This window comes from Asterias rubens, chromosome 2 (genome assembly GCF_902459465.1).
Source record: "Asterias rubens chromosome 2, eAstRub1.3, whole genome shotgun sequence".
In the NCBI taxonomy this organism is placed as follows: domain Eukaryota; kingdom Metazoa; phylum Echinodermata; class Asteroidea; order Forcipulatida; family Asteriidae; genus Asterias; species Asterias rubens.
In genome coordinates, this window is record NC_047063.1 from 1487181 (window position 1) to 1498564 (window position 11384).

The 11384-nt window shown below is 40.0% G+C and overlaps 1 pseudogene; it reads right to left on the reverse strand.

Annotated features, from left to right (window-relative positions):
* Positions 1-884: 884 nt before the first annotated feature.
* LOC117306983 lies at positions 885-8110 on the reverse strand (annotated as a pseudogene).
* Between the last annotated feature and the right edge of the window lie 3274 nt (positions 8111-11384).

An 11384-nucleotide genomic window follows, 5' to 3' on the forward strand; every position in this document is an offset into this window, starting at 1 on the left:
GTCAGCTTAAAGAAGGTATAAAGTTGAATTGTTCTGAGTATCTAATGTCATGTGTGACTTTGAAATTGAAGGGCACACCAACTTGGACAAGATGAAATATTCACTCATAATCAGCCATATTGTAGAAATAACTTAGCTTGGAAAGGTGTTTAAAGCAAACCATCATTTGCTTTGAATGAACAGACATGATAGTCTTTCCAAGTTAAAGGTTGAATTAAATGGGTAACCTTTCAAACAAAATGAAAGTTCAAGTTCAAGTTAAATCATTTTTAATAATTCAATAATAATTTGTCTCATGATTTATATTTCATAGAGTGGTTTTCAAAGGTTCGCATGTTGTATTTTTAGACAGAATTTTAGCATTTTTACAATTGCAACAAGCAAAAAGAGAATTGAAAATGGACACTTTTACTTTGAACGAATTTTGTAGTTTTCTGCAAAGCAAAGTCTGTCCTGAGCCAATATCCAATTTCATTGGCATTAAACCACTGAGAATATTTCTACTCTTTCTGGACAGGATGCCAGTCTATTTCAGGTTGATACCCATTTGTACTCCTGGGTGGAGAGAAGCAATTATGATAAAGTTTCATGCTCAAAAACACAAGTGTTTCAAAACCACATTCTGTACATTACAGAGCTTGATTCCTCTGCTCTAAACCGCTAGGTCGTTACACCTCATTTCAGTTTTCTATGGCACTGTTATTGAAGGCGCTGGACAATATTGGTCATTACTCAAGATAACTGTTAGCATAAAAAAATTCTTATTAATGAGCAATGAGAGCTAGTGATAGTATAAAACATTGTGAGAAATTACTCCCTCTGAAATAACATAGTTTTTTGAAAAAGAGGTAATTTCTCACTCAAATAGTAAAAGATTTCAGACCCAAAGTCTTTTTTAGGCATCTGAAAGCACAAATTTTGATACAAAGTTTTGACAATTACCAAAAGTAAATCAGCTGTTCATAAAGTTGCATGTATATTCCGCTAATGAAGTCAATTCAATAGTGAAATGTCAGGTTTCTAAATATCTCTTATAAGCCTATAAGTCATGAAGATATGTCAGAACTACATCTACTGCTATTTTTACACTTTTGAGAATATACTGAGATTTAAAACTTTCATTTCAGTTGGGTATGAAATTGATTATTTGGTAGTCTCCATAACAGATCCAACTTTAAAATTAAACAAATAATAATGAAACATCATCAAAGCAATCTATCCACAAAATATCTACATTGCTCTTTGGTTAAAATAGATTTCAGATCGGGCTTCTACACAATAAAATATGTCCCAAAAAAGGTTGACCTGCCAGATTTGGCTTCAACACAATAAAATATCTCTCAAAAACCATGAGCTGCAAGCTTGCCAGACACAATATGATAATTCATATCAGGTTAAAATTGATCTGTAGAGACAAAATGGTTTATCTACATTTATCATGCCTCAGTTTGTCCAGCTGGCCAGATTGAACTCCCAGTTTAGAAAGTGTAGCAATGGTCTCATCGGTTACATCGGGCAAACATGACACAATCTTCCTTAGGGAAATATCAGCAAGAGGTGGAATGTCCAGCCAGATGCGGAACACATTGTTGGTGCGTTTACGCTTGCGAAAGTCTAGGTCGGTAATATCTGATATCAGACCACCAAAGATATACATGCACTTGATCTGTGAACAAAATAATAATAATGGCACTAAGCAAGAGTCCTTCTCAGGGTTTGCATAACCTTAGGGTTGACATAGTCACAAATTTGTTTTTTGTTTCTAACTGGCTATTTTGCTTCATTTCTCCCTTGTTCTGTGTGTTGCTTTTTCTAGGGAGATCAGTGTTTTTGTACACTGATGGGGTTACCCTGCATAAGTAATACTTAATAACAATAATACAAATCTTATTAATAATCTTTAGTGACTAGCCAGCGGGACTGGAGTTGTTTCACTAGTTTGTGTGTCACTCGTCCAATAGTACATGTTATTTCATATTCAATAGGGATACAAGTCGACGCTGAACCAGCCAACCGCACCACTTGATTATGTTCTTGACTAGTCCTTTGGTTTAGGGTTTGACCCCTCCCTCTGCCCACCTCCCTCATTCATGTATAGGTTACCAACCATCTGCCAACCTGTCGGTCTTCACCTGTTAACTATCTACATAATAATAACTGTCTGTATTTATATAGCGCTTTATACACCCGAAGGGCGTTTCAAAGCGCTTAAACATACAGTATTTTATGCGAGGTATGGGACTGAGTTTGAATTATGAGATAGACTACTCCTTTCACCATGTAATGGTTTACAAGGTGCTGTGGCACTATATGCTGCCGATCCAGCCAGGAACACGGGCGAACCCCTTCTCTTTTCGATAAGTGCACTGGGTTCTTTTACGTGCATTACACAATACATGGAAGCAACGGCTTTACATCCCAAGTGTCTTGCTTAGGGACACAAGTGTCACGACTGGGAGTCGCACCCACACTCAGTGCTCTTAACCGCTTGGCCATAACACTTCCACATGACCATTTAGTTTATCTGCTAAAAACCAGGTCTGGATTTATTTGCAGGACACAGAGGCTATGGCTTCTGTTGCCCCTGATCTTGACCTTGGTACCCTTTAAAAGTTTCCCATTGACTTTAAGATTTCCCAATGGAAATTACCCCTTACAACATGAAAATGGCCTTGCCTTGCGAATGTCTTTTCGTCTTTGAGATTAAACCAGGAACTAATAGCTTGAGCTCAATCCAAATATGTGTTATATACTTTTATTGATTAATTCTGATTGTGAAGCCAAGGGTTCTCAAAATATCGAACCTAATAACTATACTAGCCAAGTCCCCATGGAAAGATAACTAAAGAAAAGTTAAGTTTTAGGTGTAGGAGGAAAAAAAACAGAGAATTTTATTCCAGAGAAAACCAAAATCACCCGATCAGGTAGGGACTGAAAACCCAATCCTTATAGTGCCCCAGGCAGAATTCGAACCAGGGTCTTAAGGTGGGAAGTGAGAAAAGATACCACTATGCCAGCCCAGCTGCTATGATTTATGATGAGCAAATGTTTGGTCAAAAAAGCAATGGATAATGGAAATCACGCTGGCAACACAGTGAATCTTATGCAAATCTACCAAATAGATATCATTGCCTTTTGTGATGAAACCAAACCAGGGTTCTTATTTATCTCACAGTGGGTGCGTTCGTTTAGCTTCCCTGGGTCTGCCCCTGGTGTGTTCGAATAGCTTTGACGTCATTCCAGGGGCTCACCCTGATCAGCCCCCAGTGCCCTGCTTTTGGAGTGAGTCACTTGGGGGTGACCCCAGGTGCATGACGTTACCACGAGAAGGCGTGAGAGATTGTTCGATTAGCTCTTGTCAGGGGCTCACCCGAGTGACCACCGCCGGGTCGACCCAGGGAAGCTAATCGAACGCACCCACTAAATGAATTTGAGCTAAAACAGTGAGCAAACCTTGGATGTTTCTGGTGTAATTGCAGCTGTGTGGAAGCATGTTGGAACGGGTAGTGCAGTAGGCAGTTTAAACCACTGTAAACTCGGTAGCTCTAGTCTCCAAACATCGTCAAATATCACCTCGTTATTATGACCGCCACATATGTAGACCTCTACAGATTTAAAGAGAGTTTAAATCAAAACAAAGTTAAATTTGTGACACCTGTATTAAAGGGGACCCCATGTTGTTATGATCAAAGCACACAGGTATGTGGCTGTACGTGAAATAACAAACTCTTACCCAGTTACAGCATGCATGCACGGGCTCTCCATAGATGTGATACAGAGGGAGGGCGCACATAGATTACGCGCGCGCACTTAGAAATAGATTACGCGCTGTTAGTAATAGCTATCAATTGTGCGTTCCGCGTGATAATATTGGCGTACGCGCGCGCCCGACACGTGGAAGCCAGCCCGTTATAAACAGCTCCAGCTGGTCATTATCACCCCCACGTGACGCGCTCTCCACCAATAGGAGTAACGAAACTGTCTAGGGTATTTATGAATATAGTATAAAACATTGTGAGAAACAGCTCCCTCTGAAGTAACGTAGTTTTTGAGAAAGAAGTAATTTTCCACGAATTGGATTTCGAGACCTCAAGATTTTGAGGTCCCAAAATCAAGCATCTAATAAACACACAACTTAGTATGACAAGGGTGGTTTTTTTTTTCTTCCATTATTATCTCACAACTTTGACGACCAATTGAGCTCAAATTTTCCGAGGTTGGTTATTTTGTGCATATATGTTGAGGTACACCGAGTGAGAAGACTGGTCTTTGACAATTACCAAAGGAGTCCAGTTTCTTTAAGCTTTGTAGGCACCCTCAAAATTCCATTGAAATCTACAAAACCTTGAAGTACAGTGGAAAAGAAATTAACACACCATTCTTCCACTGGACACAACTATGGTGTTTCCTCGGAGCAGGATTAGCTCCTTTTGGGCAGGGTTTTGTTTTCTCAACAGTCCAACGATTCTCTTCATCTCTGTGTGGCTGAAATACCTGCAGCTTGGAGGAGAAAAGATACAAAAACAAACTTTTAATGTTAGAGTGGTGCCTATAATAAGCATTCTGAAAACCATCTCAACTCTTTGGAACCACTTAAGTGCTTAGGTTGCTAATCATTCATATCAACAATCTCTACCGTCACAGGTTACCCATTTAATCTTTGATGTTGAGAAGCATTAACGGTTTAGTGTCTCTCTCAAGGCCGAATTGTCATGACCAGGATTCGAACCACCCACACAAGAGCCACCCAGATTTTGAGTTATGTACGCCAGCAGACCGTTTGGCCAGGGTGCGTCAAGTGGAAAGTGACATACTTGTTGAACACCTAGTTACAATATTTATGAAATAATTTACCTACCTCATCCAGATATTTTTTGTCCTTCATCTGTTCTTTATTGTCGCTACTTCCGATGAGATACAGATTGCCATCGTGCCAAGCTAAACCATGTCTGTACATGCCTTTTTTTTTATCGGATTCAATCTCGCTGCTAGTGGCCAACTGTGACCATGTCTTACTACCTGCATCCAGGCAGTAAACAGTGGAGTCGAACAAGGCGTATGGACGGTTGGTTAATGGATTGTCAATCATCCGACAGCCTCCGTGGAAATACAACTTGTTATCATGCAGAACCATTGCCTGATGTTAGAAAAGAACAGAGACCTTTGTCAACATGCAAAGTATTAAAACAAGTTGCAAAATTACCACATCAAGAAACTCAAATTCAAATCTTTCCTTACTGTTAGTTCCTTTCAGTACGTATTTCCACAACTGCTCTTGATGAACAAAGCAAGATGACAGTGTAAGCATCATCAGAGGTCATTCAATTGAGCGAGAGGATGTCTGCAGCCGACGCCTTCTCTGGAAACTCTGATGGTTGTCTTCCACACATCCCGGTCCAGCATCAGCGTCCTAAGCTAAGATGTTTCCTGTTGTGCTGCGTCCTTCTTCAGCTGATCAACGAATGTAATTCTCCTCCTGCCCTTGACCCTGATTCCATCAATGGGTTCCCAGAGAACTAGTGGGCTCACAGCTAGCTCTGGATGGCGGACACAGTGTCCAGCAAGCCTCATCCTTCTTTCCCTGATCTTAACAGTTACCCTTGGTAGGGCAGCGTAGAGCTGGGAGTTTGGCATATGGTCTTCCCAGTGCACATCAGGGCCATCCGTAGCATTCTTGTATAGACGCCGTCTAGTGCTCTTTCTTGATTTGCGGTCAGAGTCCATGCCTCCATGCCTCCACCCCTCTGGTCATTGCATTGGTGCACCTTTAACTAAATAATCCATTACAAATTTGCATTTCCCACCTGATGCAGGGCAAGAGACGGGCGATATCCATACACAATTCTGAATGAACGTGTATGGCTCATCAGTTCCAGGGTTTGCTCATCTTGAGATACCAAAGTAAGCTACCAAAGCTTGCTCGAATGCAAATTTAAGCAGCAACCTCACCTGTCATTTTAAAAGCAAGTCATTATTCAAATGTAACATGCATATGGTTTGTTGGGATTTTTTGTCGACAATGACCCTCTGTTACTAACCTGTCCATACTTTCCAGGGGGACGTTCATCACCTGTGCACTCCATGATAGACCATGATTTCTCATTCAAGTTGAAGATGAACACATCTGCATTGGGATTCTTACCCCACGGGTAGCCAGTTCCGCCAAACAAAAGCATATTCTGGCCACAAAGGAGCACTGGATAGCAAAAAAAGAAAGTCAAGCTTGAGCAAACTTGTCAAACCATAAAAAAATAAGCCATCTGACTATACTTAATAATGTAACCAATCCTCAATGGTTGCAATCTACATGTGGTTACAACAGACCAACTTTAATTGTTCCTAAAATTCTGACAACTTTGGTTTGTAATAATGTCAAAATATTGAAAAGGGGAAGAAGGGAGTCTAGTAGTTGCAAAGTGGTCAACCATCATCAGTTTGCTAGCTTCACCTAGCAGATTTAAGGAAAATAAGGCCCAGCAAGAAGAGCAGGGCAACCTTTTTTTATTTTGAAGACCAACATTATATGCCACTCACTTGACATGGAAGCTGTCTCTGTTGGTTGCTTCCCAACAGTCTCTACTTTTTGCCATGTCTCGGTTGCAATATTGAAGCTCCACATCTAACAACATGAACCAGAAGTTTTCTGTTGAATGAATTTGTTCATTATGCCTATAATCCAGACAGGACAGGAGTTTTATTTTACAAACAAAACTAAGAAAAGAAAATGGGTCATCGGGGCCTTCAGGAAACTTAAAGCCCTTCTCCTTTGTCTACAGAGCCTCTTCCTCCTCTGGATCTGGATAAATATTCTCAACGCTCTAATCAGAGCGAAACGAGAAGAGAAGATGATGAAGAAATTTTAGTTAAAGATAGTCGGAGGAAATGGTAAATGTATTTTATTTTGGCTGTTTACCTTTTTTGCTAAGCAATAGTTTTCTGTGCTTAGCAAGTTTGTGTGCATTACAAGCTTTGTAAAATTGGGCCCTGATGAGCTACAACCACCCATAGGGTCGCTCCATCTACATACCCTGCCAAATACATCAGAATGCAACATAGTTGAAACCAAATGCAACAAGGGAATTTCTTGCTTTGTGCAGACATGTTGTTTGTAAGGTTATGACTGTGACCAAGGCCTTGTTTTGGATTAGCATTGTGACATACCTCGTATGCATTTAATATTAAGAAAGGCGTATTGTTGCAATTAGAATGGTTAGGGTTCCCAGTTGATTCTCCCTAGCTACTTCTAGAAACTATAACAATAAGCCTTATTGTTTCTAGAACGTAGAAGTACTCCCTAGCATGGGGCTACCCGGGTGATATTTTTTTTATGGGGGGTGGGGTGGTATCAGTCAGCTTACCTCTTGAAATATTTCATTTACAACAACTTCATCTTCATCAGAATCTGAATCCTCAGGATCCTTTTGGGGATGTGATATTCCGGGTGGTAGCCGCCATAAATGTAAAAGTTTATGCCATCTGTCGCACAGCAATGTCCACTTCTTGGGTACGGCTGATCTACTGACCCTGCAAGTAACAAGAGCGAATACAACCTAGCAGATAGGGGTAGGTCTATACATAGCCCTGGTGTAGGACGTCAGTCAGTGCCTGCGTTACCTGCTCCAACGGAGGAGTCCAACCTGGGCTAGGGTAGGTCCAATATGTTGTAGAGCATGCACAAAAATGATTGAGTTTACATTTCCCGTGCCCTAAACTTTGGTTTATAACCGAGTTGAATTGATCAATATATTGGGTTCTTTGTAAAATCTCCTAAATGAACATCTTCATAATCACATCGAATAAAAAAGTGGTGGCGCCGTACGGAAACTTTTTCGGTAGGTCTAATACTATAGTAAACGGAAACTTAAACGGAAACTTAAAAAATACATTTAAACTTTGAAAAACATACTTTTACTGAATCTGCTTTTAGAGATAACAGCCTTCCCCACTTTTATCTCGTTGATGAGTGGACAAGCCGCCGAAAGCTGCTCCCCGTGCTTAGCCATCGTCTCCCGATCCCCACTACTCTCTCTTCGTCGTCGTCCCGTCAAAGCTAGATGGACACTATTTGTAAATGTCACAGACCAGTCTTCTCACTAGCTGTATCTCCCCATATGCATAAAATAACGAACCTGTGAAAATTTGAGCTTGATTGGTCGTCGGAGTTGCGAGATAACTATGGTCACACGAAGTTGTGTGCTTTCAGATGCTTGATTGATTTCGAGACCTCAAATTAATTCTAAACTTTTTTCAGGTCTCGAAATCAAATTCGTGGAAAATTGCTTCTTTCTCTAAACCTACTCCACTTCAGAGGGAGCTGTTTCTTACAATGTTTTACACTACCAACCTCTCCCCATTACTCGTTACCAAGTTACAAGTAAGGTTTTATGCTAATAATTATTTTGAGTAATTAGTGTCCACTGCCGTTCCGCCCAACTTTTAACAAACCCCTATGTTGGGAGTACACCATTAATTATCTTATATACCGCCCTCTATAGTCTCATGAACTATGGACCTTGGACTGAACACCAAAGAGTTCTAAATAAATACAGTAGTCATTGTTTCCTTCCTTTGAGTCTCAATCGCTTTGAACCCAAAACAATGTGGAAGATAAATTTATTCTAGTATACATTTTGACAAATTTGTTTTGCATAGCTTCTTTTGTGCTTGAGATCGCTTAGCCCTGTTTCAGAAATTATCGTAGCGTCATACGTTATCGACCCTCCTATCGGTCCCCAACTTTGATTCCCGTTTACCGCGAAATAATTGTGCAAGCTGCACCGGTGACAGAAGCTATACAGTTTACTCACGGTCTGTATTTTCATCAGGCTTAATCATGCTGAGAATAAAGTTTCCTGTCGTTGGTTATCCTCAAACATTTATAAAATGATTGATTTTCGGTACTAATCACTATTGCATTTATTATGCCAACATTCAAATGGGTCAAAGAAACATCATCCAACCTCGAAAGCTCAAAACAAAATTACAATCTGCTAGATTGAGTTTCATTCTGCTTTAGTCACTAGATGGATCACGTGAGGTGGTTACTATTTGGGATTCTATGGTGTGCAAATCTGGGGAAAATATTAAAATATTTTAAGTGAAAATAACAACAATTTATTTTTTTATTTTGTTACTGCATACTGTAATAAATTCCGATAAAGCGTAATAAATATTAAGTCTACAATAAAGAGAAAATATCATAGATTGGTTTCTTATCTCCTGAAACCAAACATTACTAGTCTTTAATGGGGGGAAACGGATTGTTATGAAGTGTGAGTGCATCAAGGGGGGTGGGGTGTTTTACTTTCATGCCTTATGATTCTTATGGATTCTAATATAGTAGCCATAATGCCTTGGTTAGGCCATGGTAGGCGGAGCACCCCATCCCGTAACCCCCAACCCACCGTGAGCTTTAAAATTGACTCCCTTCATCCACCCGCAAAACCACCCCCTCCCCCCCCCTCACGAATAATGCTAAGCAAGATTTCCCTGTGCTTAGTAGTTTTTGGGGGCCCAAAACACCGGTCACAAATTGTACATGAGACATGTGTGTTGTGAGTATTTCCCCTCCTCTTTATTAAAGGCAGTGGACACTATTGGTAATTACTCAAAATAATTATTAGCATTAAACCTCACTTGGTAAAGAGTAATGGAGATAGGTTGGCAGTATAAAACATTGTGAGAAACGGTTCCCTCTAGAGTGGAGTAGTTTTCGAGATAGAAGTAATTTTCCACAAACTTGATTTCGAGACATCAAGTTTAGAACTTGAGGTCTCGAACTCAACCATCTAAACGCACACAACTTCGTGTGACAAGGGTGTTTTCTTCTTTCATTATTATCTCGCAACTGTGATGACCGATTGAGCTCAAATTTTCACAGGTTAGTTATTTTATGCATATGTTGAGATACACCAACTGTGAAGGCTAGTCGTTGACAATTACCAATAGTGTCCACTGCCTTTAATACATCGTGTGAGCAAAGGGGTAAGGGTTTTGGGAAAATTGATACATCTCCCTTTTTCAGATCTGACTTATGCAAAAAAAGAAATCCGCGATTCTATCAAATAAATGTTGATGAATCATTCAGCTAACCTAAACACACTGTGGAAAATTATTAACAGTGAGATCCGTGGTGAAACTATTTAGTTTGGTTCTAGAAAACAACAATCTGAAACAAATTGCTTAATAATATGACTGTTGTGAAAAATATTACTTTTGTAACCCAACTGAAGAACTAATTGACTCTGAAGAAAAAACATCGTAAACTGAAAGCAATATTTATGAATCAAAGGCTAGACGTGTTGTTATTCGGTCGAGAGAAAAATGGACTGAGTTTGGTGAAACCAAAGCATTTGACAAAATTTGGAGTGAAAAAAGTTGTTGTTGAAAAGTCACTTGAGGTGAAGGCTACGAAGTAACATACTAATATTTAAAGGGAATGAAGAAATCCCTCCCCATTCCTGGGATATTATTATTATTATTTATTAGAGGAGGTTAGGGCAAAATTTCACAGAACTGCTTAAGTAGACAATGTTGATTAATATATCTTTGCTGAAACAGAAATGAGCTGAACATCTGCTAGAGCAGCTCTATGAAATTGGGGCCAGTGTGTGGACAACTTCTGAAGCATGCTTTTTCAGAAATTATTCTGTTGTGGTTGGGGTGAGCCCCCTCCAGCCTACACCCATCCCCTCCTACACCACATTGTTGTGTATAAAAATGTGCAAATGAATGTTTCTATACACTAAATTGCCCCAAGTCTTCCACTCAGCCCCACTTCCCTTTATTTAAAAACATTCTCGCACCAGGGATTGCAAGATGTTGTCGTCCCAATTTGTCCATGTTCGTAATATGCTCAAGCCTATCCCTTGTATACGGTATACAACAAAATTCAATTGCTCGTTATTACGCTATTACTTATTCACGTATAAGCATCGAAATCCCATGATAATCAAGGTAACGTGCGCAGTTGAAATGGGCAGAGTGAACACACGCGAGTTTGTTATTCTCAAGATGGATCCTCCAATCAGATTCACCGATTGTGATTTCAACAGGTGTTAATATCAAATCAGATTCACTGATTGTCTTTTCCACAGGCGTGATTATGCAAATGACACAGTTATTATTTTGCGCTTGCTTTTCCATGTGGGCTCGCGTGGGCGGTTGTTATTCTCAAGAGTTGGATCCTCCAATCAGGTGATTTCAACATGTGTAATTATCCAATCAGAATCACTGATTGTCTTTTTCACAGGTGCAATTATGCAAATGACACAGTTATTTGCCCATGCTTCTCCATGTGGGCTCGTGTGGGCGCGTGTGGGCAGACGACAATTTGACACGCCACTTTTAGTACGCGTGGACTGCATGGAGGATGGGCCCTACCT